The following is a 15,914-nucleotide window of genomic DNA, read 5'->3' on the forward strand; positions in this document are numbered from 1 at the left end:
CTGAAAACGTAACCCCCAAGGTGATGGTATGAGGAGGTGGGGCCTTTGGGAGGTGATTGAGTTTAGATGAGATCATGAGGATAGGGCTGTTATGATGGGATTGGTGCCCTTAGAAAAGCAGCCACAGAGAGATATTTGCCCCTTCCACTACATGAGGACACAGTGAGAAGGCACCGTCTAGGAGCCAGGAAGTAGGCTCTCACCGGACACTGAATCTGTTGGCATCTTGATCTTGGACATCTAGCCTGCAGAACTGGGAGAAAGAAGTTTCTGTTGTGTATAAGCCACCTTGTCTGTGGTATTTTGTTATAGTGGCCTGAATGGATTAAAACACCCAGAGTCTAGCACATTGCCTGTTTGGCCTGGAAGGTACTTACTTACTGAATGAGTGAGTATGGTAAGCATTACAGGTTCTCACCAATACCTAGCTCTCCTCTCCTTCTTTGGGCGGGGGCACATGACTAATGACTAGCTTTGGCCAATGAAAGTGAGCACAAGTGAAGTGTGTTACTTCCAGGCTGAGTCAGTGGAAGCCTCCATGTGACACTTCAGCCTCTGTCCTTCCCTGCCATGATAAATATAGAGGCCTTCTCTTGAGACGGACTGAAGCAGCCCATCACCACCACCATCAACACCACCATCACCACCCCTATCACCACCGCCATCACCACCCTCATAATCACCACCACCATCCCCACCATCACCGTTACCAACCCCATCACCACCACCATCTTCACTGCCCCATCACCACCCCCATCACCACCACCATCTTCACTGCCCCATCACCACCCCCATCACCACCACCATCTTCACTGCCCCATCACCACCCCCATCACCACCACCATCTTCACTGCCCCATCACCACCCCCATCACCACCACCATCATCACCACCACCATCACCTCCACCACCATTACCACACCTCCATCACCATCACCATCATCACCACCATAATCACCACCCCTATTACCACCACCATCACCACCACCATCACCACCTCCATCACCACCACCATCATCGCCACCATCATCATTATCACCACCACCATCATCACCACCATCACCACCACCACTATCATCATCACCACCATCACCATCATCATCACCACCATCACCACACCCATCACCACCACCATCACCATCACCATTATCACCACCACCATCACCACCACCACTAACATCATCATCACCACCATCATTACTATCATCACCATCATCACCACTGTCATTATCACCATCATCATCACCATTGTTATCAGGAGGACGAGCAGGAGAAGGAAGAAATGTTACTCGCACTTCCAGTGTGCAAAGGAGAGAATAAATTTGATCAAATTCAGTAAAGACAAATACTAGTAATAGCAATCTCACCTTGTCAACTTTAACAAATGAAGCCAGTAGAAATTAATTTTAAGGCGAGGCTTGGGGGTTCACGCCTGTAATCCCAGCACTTTGGGAGGCCAAGGTGGAAGGATTGCTTCATCCCAGAAGTTTGAGGCTAACCTGGGCAACATAACGAGACCCTATCTCTCCAAAAAAAAAAAAAAAAAAAAAAAGGTATGGTGGTGTGTGCCTGTAGTCTCAGCTGCTTGGGAGGCTGAGGTGGGAGGATATCCTCCTAGGAGGTCAAGGCTGCAGTGAGCCGTGATCGTGCCACTGTACTCCAAAGCAAGATCCTGTGTCAAAAAAAGAAAGAAAGAAAGACAAGAAAAGAAATTAATTTAAAAAGTCTTACACATTGTCATGTTTGTTTCTTCCTCTGAGACCATCAAGGTTTCTCTTCCTCTGAGACCATCAAGGTTTCTCTTCCTCCTCCTCCTCCTCCAAACCCTTAATAGACTTATGATTAATTAGAAATCTTTCTTGGAAAAGTAAGAGAAGCTGGGAAGTGAGGAAGATAGCCTATAATGAGACTTTAGAAATAGATTTCTACATAATCAATATAGTTCAATGATTTCCCAGAGAGACTGGCTTCTCTGCCATGCTATCAGTCCTAGTTTCAGCCAGTGAAAGCAAGGAGTGTGTTAGAAGCCCAGGTGGCAACTTTAGGACTCTCAGCTGCTTTGATGTAGTTGCTCACTGAAGTTGAACTGTCCATTTAAGAAACCATTCATTCATTCGCCACATATTTGTGGAGCACTGCTGAGGACCAGGCACTGTCCTGGGCAGCTCTGGGGTGGGACTGATGGGTGTTAGGACACTCCCCACCCCCTTCTGGTGATTGGTTCAGGAATAGACATGTGACCCGTGCAGCCGAGGAACTGTTTGCTGGAGGGCCTGAGAAAGTTCCTCTCTTTTCCACAGGGCAAGAAAGAAAATGCAAATGATTTAAGCAGTAGGTACCTAAAAATGCCATGCGCAAAAAATTTTCATCACAGCATGGCCTGCAACAGTGAATCACTGGAAGAAATCATAGAGTTTCGTTAAGCAAGCTGTGGTATCTCAATAAAAAGCAATGCCATGCTGTTATTTAAAATAACACAATGACTATAAAACATGAAGAAATTTTTACGTAAAGATACTAAGAGAAAAAAATTATTCACAAAACTATATAGATATGCTCTGAGGAATCAAAATGAGAAGGTCATAAGTAACACATGGAAGTAATGCCTTTGTAAGACTGCTGGGATTATGAATATTCAAAAACATCCTTTGAATTATTTTACAGTAGTCTCTATATTTTATTTCTTCTAAAGACCCCCCACAGTAATTTCTAAACAGGTGAGTCAGTTGGTTGCCATTTCCTAGGGCCTCCTCAGTGAGCGCATTACTCCTGTTTTCCTGGAAGCCTCTACAGTCATGAGGGTTCCAGCCTTCTGATGAAGCCAACGCTGAGTGTGGCAGAGAGGAGGGATGGAAAGGGACAAGCTCCCTCAGGATCTCAGCAAGCTGCTTGACCATGCTGCTGGACTCTTCCTGGGTAGCTGGTAAACTTTCAAATTATTTCATCTGGCTGGGATTGGACTTGTGATCGAGGCAGAAAGCATCATAACCTAAACCCTCCCCATAGCTGCCTTCACATCTTTCGTCACGTTAACACCCCTGCAAAATCAATGTATTACCTTGCAAAAGTTGTTGAAAAAGAGCCACTTTTGGAGAAGGTGTTCTGTGGAAGCAACCATTCCTTATGCTCCCCTCTCCCGTCATGTCCCTTGTTGCATCTTTTGCCCATTTTTTTTTTCCACTATTTTTTTCTAGGCCTGCAGCTCTCAAACTTTGGTTGCATCAGAATCATGGCTGGGAAGGCTGTTCTTTAAAATGCAGATTTCCAGGCCTCACTTTTAGAGCCTGGCTTAGTCCAGCTCGCGAGTCAGGCCTTTGTTGTCTGCCTTGTCACTAAGCTCTCCAGGGCACTGTACTGCTGCCAGATTTGAGAACCACTGCTCAGGTGCAACTCTGTTTCAGAGTGTGCCCAGGAATCACAGGCAAGGCAGCCCAACGCAGATAAAGATAAGCAGTTGATTGAAGGGAATCAATACCGTGTGTGTTTCTTATTCCTACAGATGCATAATCAAATATATAAGTAAAAAATGATATTTCCTTTGAGAACTGCTTGAACAGTGACCTGAACATCTCAAGAAAAACCTTGGTGGACTTGCATGAACCTGATTTGGGTCAAAATTAAGCACCACGCTGAAAATCATGCCCTTGTGAAATGACAAATTGAATGTGTTCAGAAATTGCATTTGAACCAGTTGAGATCCTGATCCAGGTTAGTGGTTCTTTACCTTACTGTTCGATGAAGGGGTGACATTGATGATTCAACCATGTTAGCAAGCTTTATTTGCTCTATTTGTAATGAAAATGTAATAATAGTAACATTTCATTGATTCTAAGCTGCGATTCTAACCCCCCCCCCGCCCACATACATTTTTAGCAGCTGTGTAATTAGGATGGGTCTTAAGATCAATGTCTTACGGTCATTGACACAAGGTCATAACATAGTTGTCATTGCCGACACCTTCTGGTGAGATCCAGAAAGACCCGGGAACAAAATTTGCAGAATGAGTGTCAGCAGCCTGGGAGAAACCTCTGAGACCTCAGCGTAGCATCTTTGTAAGAACTGCTTCCTCATCAACACTCTTGATGGCAAAGGGTGACTTTGCGTTGAAAGATATATACAATGACAAGATTGAGCTGAAAATCACAAAGAAGATTGAAACTCTCTGAAAAAGTTTTGGGAGTAACTTAACCAATCCTTTTCACTTCTTTTCCTATTTTGAGTGCCCAAGGGTGACACATGAGATGTCTAAATAAGTCTAAAAAATTACTTTCAACAAGTCTTTTTTCTGAGATGGAGTCTCTCTCTGTTGCCCAGGCTGGAGTGCAGTGGCGCGATCTCGGCTCACTGCGAGCTCCACCTCCCAGGTTCACACAATTCTCCTGCCTCAGCCTCCCAATTAGCTGGGACTACAGGTGCTTGCCACCACGCCTGGCTAATTTTTTGTATTTTTTAGTACAGAAGGGGTTTCACCATGTTAGCCAGGATGGTCTTAATCTCCTGACTTCATGATCCACCTGCCTTGGCCTTCCAAAGTGCTGGGATTGCAGACGTGAGCCACTGTGCCCAGCCCCTCAATAAGTCTTTACAATTTTAAGAGAGCTAAGAAAGTATTATGTCATAATTTAATTAGTAGCATTTTCTGTTTGTTTCCTCAGCAATATATAAAATAATGGTGCATGTTATAATTAACAACATATTAGATACAGTGAAATACAGTAAAAGTTCACACACATAGAACTGCCGTGGGTCAGTGCTCCATTCATGTTAACTCATTCAAGAACCCATTTTATAGATAAGGAAACTGAGGCACTTAGAAGATACAGCCATACAGCCAGAGATTGGTAGAGCTAGATGGGATTCTAACCCAGGCAGTCAGCCACAGGGTCTCTATGATAGCATCTTACCTAGAGATGTGCTACTTTGCAATGTGTCAGATAATAACTGGTGAATTGTTGACCAGATTTGTATTTTAACAAGCATAGCACTGATTAAGAAAGAAAAAAGTGCAAATATGCTGTGAAAACGAGGCCAATTGTGTGACTAGTAAAATAGCAGCAGAAACCTGCATCAAGGCTATTTATCACCCAGAACATTCCAGAAGGTGCTGCTTCATTTACCTATGGCTTCTCACACCAGAGTGTTTCTCATTGTGTTCAATGGAGTGTTGAAAAGAGTAGAAACAAAAGTAGTTTGGGTACTTATCTTTTCTCATAATTTATATTGAAATGGGGAATGACTTCGATGACTTCTACACAGATGTTTGCAGCTTTTGTCAAAGGAAGAAGGAATCTCAGTTGTCGAGGACTGAATTCAGGCCTGAATTATTATTGTTTACCAAGTTTTAAGTAGACATTAGGACAAAGGGTAAAACTGTGAATTTAGTGTTTGACCTAATAGGAAAGCCTAGCTCTCAATACTGTATTTAGCAGATTTTTTTTTAAAAGTCAAATTAGTGTAAATTTTATTTTGTTTTATTGCTTTTATTGTATTTTACAAGATTGATAGGATGACAATGAAATTTGAGATATCAATTGCTATAATTGATTATGGAGACGGAGTCTTTGGAGGCTTAATTCATTTTCAGTTGACAAAAGTTACAACCTTGGTGATGAAATAGAACCAAAAAAAAATCAGTCATCTTTGTTCATGGAAATAGCTTCCATTGTAGTTCACGGAAATATCTTTTGAAGACTATTTTCCAAGGAGGGGAAGAGAGAGAGAGACAGAAAAAAAGAGAGAAAGAGCAACTGGGATCAGAGACTGCTAAATTCCACCATCTGATACCAGCTTCTTGCTGTCTAAGAGGATGTTTGTGGAATTAATATGGTTTGGCTGTGTCCCCACCCAAATCTTATCTTGAATTGTAGCTCCCATAATCTCCATATGTTGTGGGAGGGGCCCAGTGGGAGGTAATTGAATCATGGCAGCAGGTCTTTCCCATGCTGTTCTCGTGATAGTGAATGTGTATCACATGATCTGATGGTTTTATAAAGGGGAGTTCCCTTGCATACTCTCTCTTGCCTGCCACCATATAAAACGTGCCTTTACTCCTCCTTCACCTTCCACCATGATTGTGAGGCCTCCCTAGGGATGTGGAAATGTGAGTCCATTAAACCTCTTTTTCTTTTTTTTTTTTGAGACAGAGCATTGCTCTGTCGCCCAGGCTGGAATGCAGTGGCGCGATCTCAGCTCACTGCAAGCTCCGCCTCCTGGGTTCACGCCATTCTCCTGCCTCAGCCTCCCTAGTAGCTAGGACTACAGGCGCCTGCTACCGCACCCAGCTAATTTTTTGTATTTTCAGTAGAGACGGGGTTTCACCGTGTTAGCCAGGATGGTCTCGATCTCCTGACCTCGTGATCTGCCCATCTCGGCCTCCCAAAGTGCTGGGATTACAGGCGTGAGCCACCGTGCCCAGCACCTCTTTTTCTTTATAAATGACCCAGTCTCAGATATGTCTTTATTAGCAGCGTGAGAATGGACTAATACAGAATGTCCATGGGTAGGAGCCTCAATAAGGTGCATGGTACTTCCTCCCTGACAGCACTTTCTCCCCCAAGACTTCCTTGCTGTCTGCCATCTGCCTTCTGCACCCAAATGTTTATGAGCATCTGAATTTTCCAGCTATCATGAAAAGAAATTGCCCTGAATCTGCTTGCAATATGCACTCACTTCAATTCAATACAAATTTTCCAGAATTTCTTGGTACTTTAGCATTGCATTCATTGACTGAAAAAAAAAAGGTAGAATTTTTTGAAAAAATGTGTAAGTAATTTAAAGCATTATTGTTGCGTTAAATTCAATGCAGCTACATTACTGGGGAAAATATGAAAACTAGGTGAATCTTAAAGTGAAAACTAAGATGAGCAGATACATTTCTAGCTTCCTGGTCAGCTTTAGTCTAGACCTCCAAGCCCCCAGGATTCAGTGATCATTTTTGCTGCCCCAAACGATACTGGTGTGGAAAAGTTTGAGGCACACTATGTTACAAAGAGTCCCTTGAGCCTCTTGCCCATTGGTCATTAAGCAGAAAAATACACCCGGTTCCTTCTGTCCTTGGCTGCCTCCCATTGCTGTTTGCCCATGACCATGGTCTGCCCATTGGCAGGCAAGGTCTTTTGGAGTTGAGGGCTTCCTTGGCAGAATATTCCCTGTAGTTTTAGACCAGGAGGTCCATGGAGTGTGGTTTTCAAGGCTAAGTCAGAGACCACCCTAGAATTTTGAGGCTGAAATGGAGCCTGTTCCTTTGGCCAGTCTCACCTGGTTTTGGTATAGGAGGGGTTAGGAATGGGTAGTAGGTGGCTAGACCTGTGATGGTCTCCATTTAGGAGCCTAGTGAAACCAACAGAGTCTATACTTTTGTATATAGATGATGGAATCTTTGACACTCTGAATAAGGTGTTCCCTTAGGTTTTTAAAAGAAGAGAACATATTTCCATGTATGTTAACATTTATTCATTCCACGATATTTGTTTTGTGTGCTGCACTGGGCCTGGGGAATACAGCAGCAAACAAAATAGGTAAAAACCACTGCCCTCGTAGAGCTTATATGCTAAGGTGGAGAGAGAGCAAATTTAAAAGACGATTAAATATCTGGAATGTCTGATGGTGATTGGTGCTATAAAGGAAAATGAGGGAAGAGGAGGGGGAATGTGTGTGTCCGTGGGTGAGTTGCAGTTTTAAGTAAGATGGTTAAATGCCACTGAACAGGTGACATTTGAGCAAGCCACTGAGGGATGCTGAGTCAGTTGCTTTGAAGGTGCAGCCTGCTGGGCTGCCTGAAGGATTGGATAGAGAATATGAGAGAAGGTGAGAAATTGAGGATGACTCCAAGGCATGATAGGCAGTTTATGACACAGCTCACAGTGATCCCCACCTCCTGGTATTCATGTTCTTGTATAATTTATTTCTTCTTGAGTCTGTGATGGACCTAGTGACTTTTTTTATTTTTTTATTTTATTATTATTATTATTTTTGACAGAATGTCACTCTGTTGCCTAGGCTGGAGTGCAGTAGCATAATCTCGGCTCACTGCAACCTCCGCCCTCCTAGTTCAGGCGATTCTTCTGTCTCAGCCTCCTGAGTAGCTGGGATTTCAGGCGTGTGCCACAACACCTGGCTAATTTTGTGTAGTTTTAGTAGAGATGGGGTTTCACCATCTTGGCCAGGCTGGTCTTGAGCTCCTGACCTCATGATCCACCCGCCTCAGCATCCCAAAGTGCTGGGATTACAGGCGTGAGCCACCGCGCCTGGACTGACTTTTTTTTTTTTTTAAATCATGAATAGATTATGGCAAAATTGATGGGATCTCATTTCTGTGGATATATCACCAAGATTGTGACTTCTGTTTTGCTAGCAGATTCTCTCCATTGCTTTCTTGGCTTGCACACTTCAGTGACGCAGTCTGCCTTGTTGAGAGGCCCACATGGCAAGGAACTGAGGGCAGCCCCTGAGCAGCAGCCAGCCAGGAACTGAAGATGTCAGTCCAGCTACCCCTGACGAACTGAATCTTGAACCACATGAGCTTGGAGTGCATCCTTCCCAGTTGTGCCATGAGATGAGAGCACGGCACCAGCCAACAGTGTGACTGTCCCCTGAGAAAGACACGAAAGCAGAGGGGACAGCTAAGCCATATCCAGATTTTTCACCCACAAAACTGAGATAATATATGTGTGCTTTTTAAACTGTTAAATTTTGGGACAATTTGTTATGCCATAATATATAATTAATACAGAAGGTTTTTGGCAACTGAAAGAATAAAATTAGTATTTATGATATCACAAGATCAGTGTAGGTAGAGGGTTTCTTTACAGGGAGATTTCAGGGTTTCTTTTCTTTTTTTTTTTTTTGGTGATGGAGTCTCACTCTGTTGCCCAGGCTGGAGTGCAATGGTGTAATCTCAGCTCACTGCAACCTCCACCTCCCGAGTTCAAGTGATTCTCCCACTTCAGCCTCCCGAGTAACTGAGATTACAGGCATCTGCCATCATGCCTGGCTAATTTTTATAGAGATGGGGTTTCACCATGTTGGCCAGGCTGGTCTCGAACTCCTGACCTCAGATAATCTGCCTGCCTCCGCCTCCCAAAGTGAGGGATTACAGGCGTGAGCCACTGCAACCAGCTGATTGCAGGTTTTGGATATGTACAATGCATATATGTATCTATTTTTGTCATAATACTTCTCACTAATTTTTCAAATGGTAGTTAGCTACCAATATCTATAATCTAAATACTCTGCATGAGCCACCTTAAAAGTTATTTAAGGCATCTTCAAAAATCAGATTCTAGGCTGGGTATGATGGCTCACACCTGTAATCTCAGTACTTTGTGAGGCCGAGGCAGGTGGATGGCTCGAGCCCAGGAGTTCAAGACCAGCCTGGGCAACATAGAGAAACCCCGTCTCTATTAAAAACACAAAAATTAACCATGCGTGGTGGTCCATGCCTGTCGTCCTAGCTACTTGGGAGGCTGAGGTGGGAGGATCACTTGAGCCCAGGAAGTTGAGGCTGCAGTGAGCTGTGGTCACGCCATTGCACTCCAGTGTGGGTGATGGTAGTGAGACCCTGTCTAAAAAAACAAACCAAATGTTATAATAATTTTAGTCATAATTATTTCTAGAAATGGAAAACATCAAACACAGTACCAACCCATGAATTCTGATGTCTCACTTTTAGAATTTCTTTATTCTTTTCTTTCAATTTGCACAAAAACCAGAATAAAATTTATCTTTGTATATCTGTGAGGAAAAGATGATTTGCTGGAGCAACTGGACAGAACAAACCATTTAAACGAATGTGCTTTTTAGCATTTAAGGATTTATATGTTAATGAAGTAATTCACTATTAAAAGTTTGCCCAACTTCCCAAGGTTTTGAATGATAATAGCTTAAATGGAGATTAAAAGTAAGATATGGAACCAAGAGAAATGAAGGAGGTAAAATCAGCAGGCTGTGGTGATTCGCTAGAAGTTGGAGTAAGGAAGAGGGTAGTGTACAGATATTGTATGGTGCTCATCCTCTCTTGGCAGGAAAGGTGCTCATCCTTTACAAAACCAAAAGATTGTTTTGAAACCAAAGGATTGTTGTGGAGAACAGCTGCCATGTCTATGTACAAAGTTCAACCATTATTAATCTCAGACATTCTGCTCATTCCATGGGAAGCCCCAGCCCACGACTTGTTTAGGAATGGGCATGTGACACAATCCTGGCAGAAGACTATTAAGTAGAAACTTTCCTTTCTGTATGTGTTGCCTGGAACCAGGCAGCCATCTTGGGACTACAGTGGAGTTCCTTGAAGAGATCAAGCCAGGAGCTGAGGGCAGTCAAGTGGGAAGACAGAGAGGGACCTGGGTCCTTAGATTGTGTGGTTTCAGGGTTGCCAATCCCGAAACCCCTGCATGTGGGGACTTGTTTTTATAGGAGGTGAGGCATTTTCTAGTGGTTTAAGTCATTTTGAGTTGGGTTTTCTGTTACTTGCAGCTAAATGCACTCTGAGACAGGGACATTCTAGAAGAAGCTCCAGTTTTCTGGCTTTATCAGTGGATCCATTTTCTTTTTTTTTTTTTTTTTTTTTGAGACGGAGTCTTGCTCTGTCACCTAGGCTGGAGTGCAGTGGCTGGATCTCAGCTCACTGCAAGCTCCGCCTCCCGGGTTTATGCCATTCTCCTGCCTCAGCCTCCCGAGTAGCTGGGACTACAGGCGCCTGCCACCTCGCCCGGCTAGTTTTTTGTAGTTTTTAGTAGAGATGGGGTTTCACTGTGTTAGCCAGGATAGTCTCGATCTCCTGACCTCTTGATCCACCCGTCTCAGCCTCCCAAAGTGCTGGGGTTACAGGCTTGAGCCACCGTGCCCGGCCAAGTGGATCTTTTCTATAACAGGACATTCAGAAGGAGAAGGCAACAGGCCTTGGGAAGTGGGGAGAAAGGATGACCTTGGTTCAGGACATGCTTAGCAGTGCTGGAGGGACACCAGGTAAGGACATCTGCTGAAGGTTTGAGGTGCAGATCTGGAGGTCAGGAGCAAGTTCACAGGAGATAGCACTATGGTAATCCTTGAGCTGCACAGAGAGAGGGAGGTTGAAACATAGGCTTTGGCTTGGATCCAGCCTTACTTCTTAATTTCTGTGTCACCTGGGGAAAGACACTACATTTTTTTTTGTTTTGTTTTGAGATGGAGTTTTGCTCTTGTTTCTTAGGCTGGAGTGCAATAGCGTGATCTCAACTCACCGCAACCTTCATCTCCCAGGTTCAAGGGATTCTCCTGCCTCAGCCTCCTGAGTTGCTGGGATTACAGGTATGTGCCACCGCACTTGGCTAATTTTGTATTTTTAGTCGAGACAGGGTTTCTCCATGTTCATCAGGCTTGTCTTGAACTCCCGACCTCAGGTGATCCGCCGACTGCAGCCTCCCAAAGTACTGGGATTACAGGTGTGAACCACTGCACCCGGCCTTTTTGTTGTTGTTGTTGTTGTTGTTATTGTTGTTGTTGAGACAGAGTCTCATTCTGTCACCTAGACTGGAGTGCAGTGGCATGATCTCAGCTCACTGCAACCTCCACCTGCTGGGTTCAAGTGATTTTCGTGCCTCAGCCTCCTGAGTAGCTGGGATTACAGGCGCCTGCCACCATGCCAGGCTAGTTTTTGTATTTTTAGTAGAGATGGGGTTTCACCATGTTGGCCAGGCTGTTCTCGAACTCCTGACCTCAGGTAATCCTCCTGCCTCGGCCTCCCAAAGTGCTGGGATTACAGGCGTGAGCCTCTGCGCTCAGTGGCACTTCGCTTTTCAAAGCCTCTATTTCCTCCCTTGTAAAATGGAAATTCTTGCCTTAGTGTTTCCAAAGTAAAAATTCTTATCTGTGTGTGGCAGAGACCATGCTAGATCTTCACCAAAACTTGTTTTTCTTTCCTCTACGGCCCATGGACAAACCACATATGCCAGTGTCCCCACTGTTAGGGAGGGGTCATATTGATGGACTCTGACCAATAGCATGTGATGACTTCTCTTCCTGCACCTGTCAGCTGGGAGCTGAGAATCCAGGGGGAAGCTTCTAAGGCTCCAGGAGGATGATCTTTTAGATGGAAGGAGCCTGGGTCCCTGAGTGACTTGGTGGAGAACTTCCAACCCCAAATCAGCTACACTGGACGTGACACGAATGAAAAATAAACGTTGGGCATGTTGCTTTTATAGCAGCTAGCATTCCTTACCCAGGCCCATCTACCCAACATTTCCCAGTGTCTGAAACACAAGATGATTTAAGTGTGCCCAAACAGTTTAAAATGTTCACTTGTTACACATTTGTTTTATAGGTATGCTTTCTTGATGCATTACATATTTGTTTTATAGGTATTTCTTTATTAACAAAGAACCATAGACTGAGTGGCTTAAGCAACATTTTTTTCTCACAGTCCTGGAGGCTGGAAGTCCAAGATCAGGGTGCCAGCAGGGTTGGGTTTTGGCGAGGGTCCTTTCCCATGTTGTAGACTGTCAACTTCCTGTTGTATCCTCACATGATGGAAAGATGGCTAGAGAGCTCTCTGGGGTCTCCTTTTTTTTAAAAAAAATATTTATTTATTTATTTATTTATTTTTATTTTACTTTAAGCTCTGGGATACATGTGCAGAATGTGCAGGTTTGTTGCATAGGAATACATGTGCCACGGTGGTTTGCTGCATCTATCAACCCGTCATCTAGGTTTTAAGCCCCACATGCATTACGTATTTGTCCTAATGCTGTCCCTCCCCTTGCCCCCATCCCTCCAACAGGCCCTGGTGTGTGTTGTTCCCCTACCTGTGTCCGTGTGTTCTCATTGTTCAGCTTCCACTTAGGAGTGAGAACATGTGGTGTTTGGTTTTCTGTTGCTGTGTTAGTTTGCTGAGAAGGATGGCTTCCAGCTTCATCCATGTCCCTGTAAAGGACATGAACTCATTCTTTTTTATGGTGTAGTATTCCATCATGTATATGTGTCTGGGGTCTGTTTTATAAGGATGCCAATTCTATTCGTGAGGGCGCCACCCTCCCGACCTAATCAACTCTTAAAGGCCATACCTCCTAATACCATCCCAGTGAGGGTCAGGTTTTACCGTATGAATTTGAGGGGCACACGCATTCAACCACAACAAAGTATTAATTACACACATACACCGCAACCTCCTCAGTCTTATGATTTCAGAGATATTATCACTTAGGACAAGGATTGGTTTAATTATGCGAGTTAGTTAAAGAAAAATGTCAAATAAATAACAAAAGGTGGCAGGTGCAAATGGCAAACATTTTGACAGTGACATACAGGCTGACTTACTCCATGTGGCTGTTGTGAGGCCCAAATGACATTGTGGGCTGGCCCGGGGGCTGAGGCAGGTGGATTGCTTGAGCCTAGGAGTTTGAGACCAGCCTTGGCAACGTGGCAACACCCCAACTCTACAAAAAGTACAAAAAATTAGCCAGGCATGGTGATGCGCATCTGTAGTCCCAGCTACCCAGGAGGCTGAGGTTGGAGGACTGCTTGAGCCCGGAAGGTGGAGGCTGCAGTGATATGTGATTGTGCCACTGCACTCCAGTCTGGATGATAGAGTAAGACCCTGTCTCTCCAACAACAAAAAAAAGTCCCTCTCCTGGTCCGGCGCATAGTAAGTGTGTGACAAATAGTAGCTGTCATCCTGTAGTATGTAACCTGCATTGCAGGACGGATTCCATCACCTCTGGTTTGCTGTTCACTTGCCTACCACCCTTCGTCTCTGAATCTCTAGTAGTAGCTCCATGTCTGGCACCTAATGGGGCCACATAAATGGAGACTGAGTGTTAATTATTAAAGGGACATACATCCTTTCCAGAATCACAGATTTGAGTACACTGGGATATGAGCCCTGTGCAGACAAGAACTACATGTGTCTGACTGAGTGCTGTATCCCCAGCATCCAACCCAGAACCCAGTGCATAGTTGGTGCTCAAGAAATATTTGTTATGAATGAACATACTTATCTGAATTTTTCTCATAGACTCCTATACTGTCCAACCTGGCCTGAGCCTTGAGAACAATACTTCTTAGCTAAAGAAGAGGAAAGTAGGCTGGGCGTGGTGGCTCACGCCTGGAATCCCAGCACTTTGGGAGGCTAAGGCGGGCGGATCACCTGAGTTCGGGAGTTTGAGACCAGCCTGACCAACATGGAGAAACCACATCTCTACTAAAAATACAAAATTAGCCAGCGTGGTGGCACATGCCTGCAATCCTAGATACTTGGGAGACTGAGGCAGGAAAATCGCTTGAACTTGGGAGGTGGAGGTTGCAGTGAGCCGAGTTCATGCCATTGCACTCTAGCCTGGGCAACAAGAGCGACACTCCATCTCAAAAAAAAAAAAAAAAAAAGAAGAGGAAAGTAAAGTATGAAGAAGCAAAGCGACTTCACTAGGTCGCACAGGTATGGGAATGTACAGTGGGGTTTTTGAAAGTCACATAGGACGTGAAGCAGTTCTTTGCTGTGCAAGACTGTCCCAGGCATTGCCTGCCAATGCCCTTGAAAGCCAATGGTGTGTCTAATCATTGTGATAATTAGAGATGCTCTGGAAGATCTCCAAAACACCTCATAGGGACAGTACCCCCCACCCCACCCCGGGAACTGCAGATCCAGCCTGTCCTTCCAAATGGATGAAGAAACTAAGACCCATGAAGGAAGACAGACTTCCTCAAATGATGGAGCCAGCATTTGGAACAAATTCCTGACACTGGATTAAGAATCTTTCTCCAGAGCCAGGCAGGTGGCTCGTACCTATAATCCCAGCATCTTGGGAGGCTGAGCTGGGAGGATTGCTTGAGTCTAGGAGTTCAAGACCAGCCTGGGCAATAAAGCAAGACCCTGTCCCTACAAAAAATTAAGACATTAGCCAGACATGGTGGCATGCGCCTGTAATCCCAGTCACTTGGGAGGCTCAGGCGGGAGGATCACTTGAGCCAGGGAGCTCACAATCAGGCCACTGGACTCCAGCCTGCGTGGCAGAGTAAGACCTTGTCTCAAATTAAAAGAAAAAAAAAAAAAGACTTTTTCTCCAATCATTGAGAGTAGGACTTGTTCAGATCATAAAGGAAGTTCCTGGAGGGACAGGGGCTTGGGGCTCATCAGTACTCAGCACCCCAGGGTGGTGCTAAGGCAACTCCCATGAGCTGATGAGGAGGGGAGCCCCTGGGATGCTCTGCCCTCTGCCCCGGTCCCTTCTCCCTTGTGGCTCAGCCCTGCCTAGGGAGGAGAGCAGCAAGGGGAGTGGGAGGGTGTGGGCAGATATAAATCTGCTTCCAGGCAAAAGCTGGGTCTGACTCCTAATAGAACTGAGATGAGTGCATGTATTTTAAAGCAAATAAATGTTTCAAGACCTGAGAAGGGAGACGTTAATGGCTCCATTCGAATTCAGTGAAATTTATTTTCCATTAGGGCTGGGCTTTCTGAGAAGCTTGGTTCAATCAAGGTTAGACATGAAAACAGCACTGTGGCTGAGTGGACACCAAGTTCCCCTCCACCCACGGCACATTGCTTAATTAAAGCTCCTGACCTGCAGCCGCCCTTGGCTGGCCCACAGACAGATGCACCACTCTTTTCTGCTCTTTTTGTTTTTTTCTATGTTAGATAAGATTATCTTTTCAAACTTATTTTCACAATCAGCACTGAGATGACCAACTTGCCAAGCTGCCCCGTGTGCCCACCACCTCTCCATCCACGGGTGCCTGCCAGCTGGTAATGAGAAGTTTGCCTTGCCCTTTAGAACCATTATTTTAAACAATGAATGGTGTTTGCAGAAGTGAGATGGCGAATAGAGATTCATAATGAATAGCTCCAGCAATAATTACTTATTTTCTGTATTTATCAAAAATGACTACATACAGTATTGCTCTCTTCTCTGAAGAGAAAAATGCAGTAATTATCATCGCTATTTATCT

General features: G+C 44.6%; 1 long non-coding RNA gene across 2 annotated transcripts in view; it reads left to right on the forward strand.

Annotated features, from left to right (window-relative positions):
* The first annotated feature begins 828 nt into the window (after window positions 1–828).
* The window catches only part of LOC135966315 (uncharacterized), a 44,275-nt gene continuing 29,189 nt past the window's right edge, over window positions 829–15,914 (forward strand). Inside the window, exons 1-2 of one of the 2 annotated variants that reach the window (XR_010579555.2) lie at window positions 829–3,707; window positions 8,356–11,285. This is a non-coding gene — a long non-coding RNA (uncharacterized lncRNA). The remainder of the gene's footprint in view (window positions 3,708–8,355; window positions 11,286–15,914) is intronic. The other variant, XR_010579556.1, reaches the window with a different exon arrangement.

Source organism: Macaca fascicularis, chromosome 11, assembly GCF_037993035.2.
Source record: "Macaca fascicularis isolate 582-1 chromosome 11, T2T-MFA8v1.1".
Taxonomy (NCBI): Eukaryota; Metazoa; Chordata; class Mammalia; order Primates; family Cercopithecidae; genus Macaca; species Macaca fascicularis.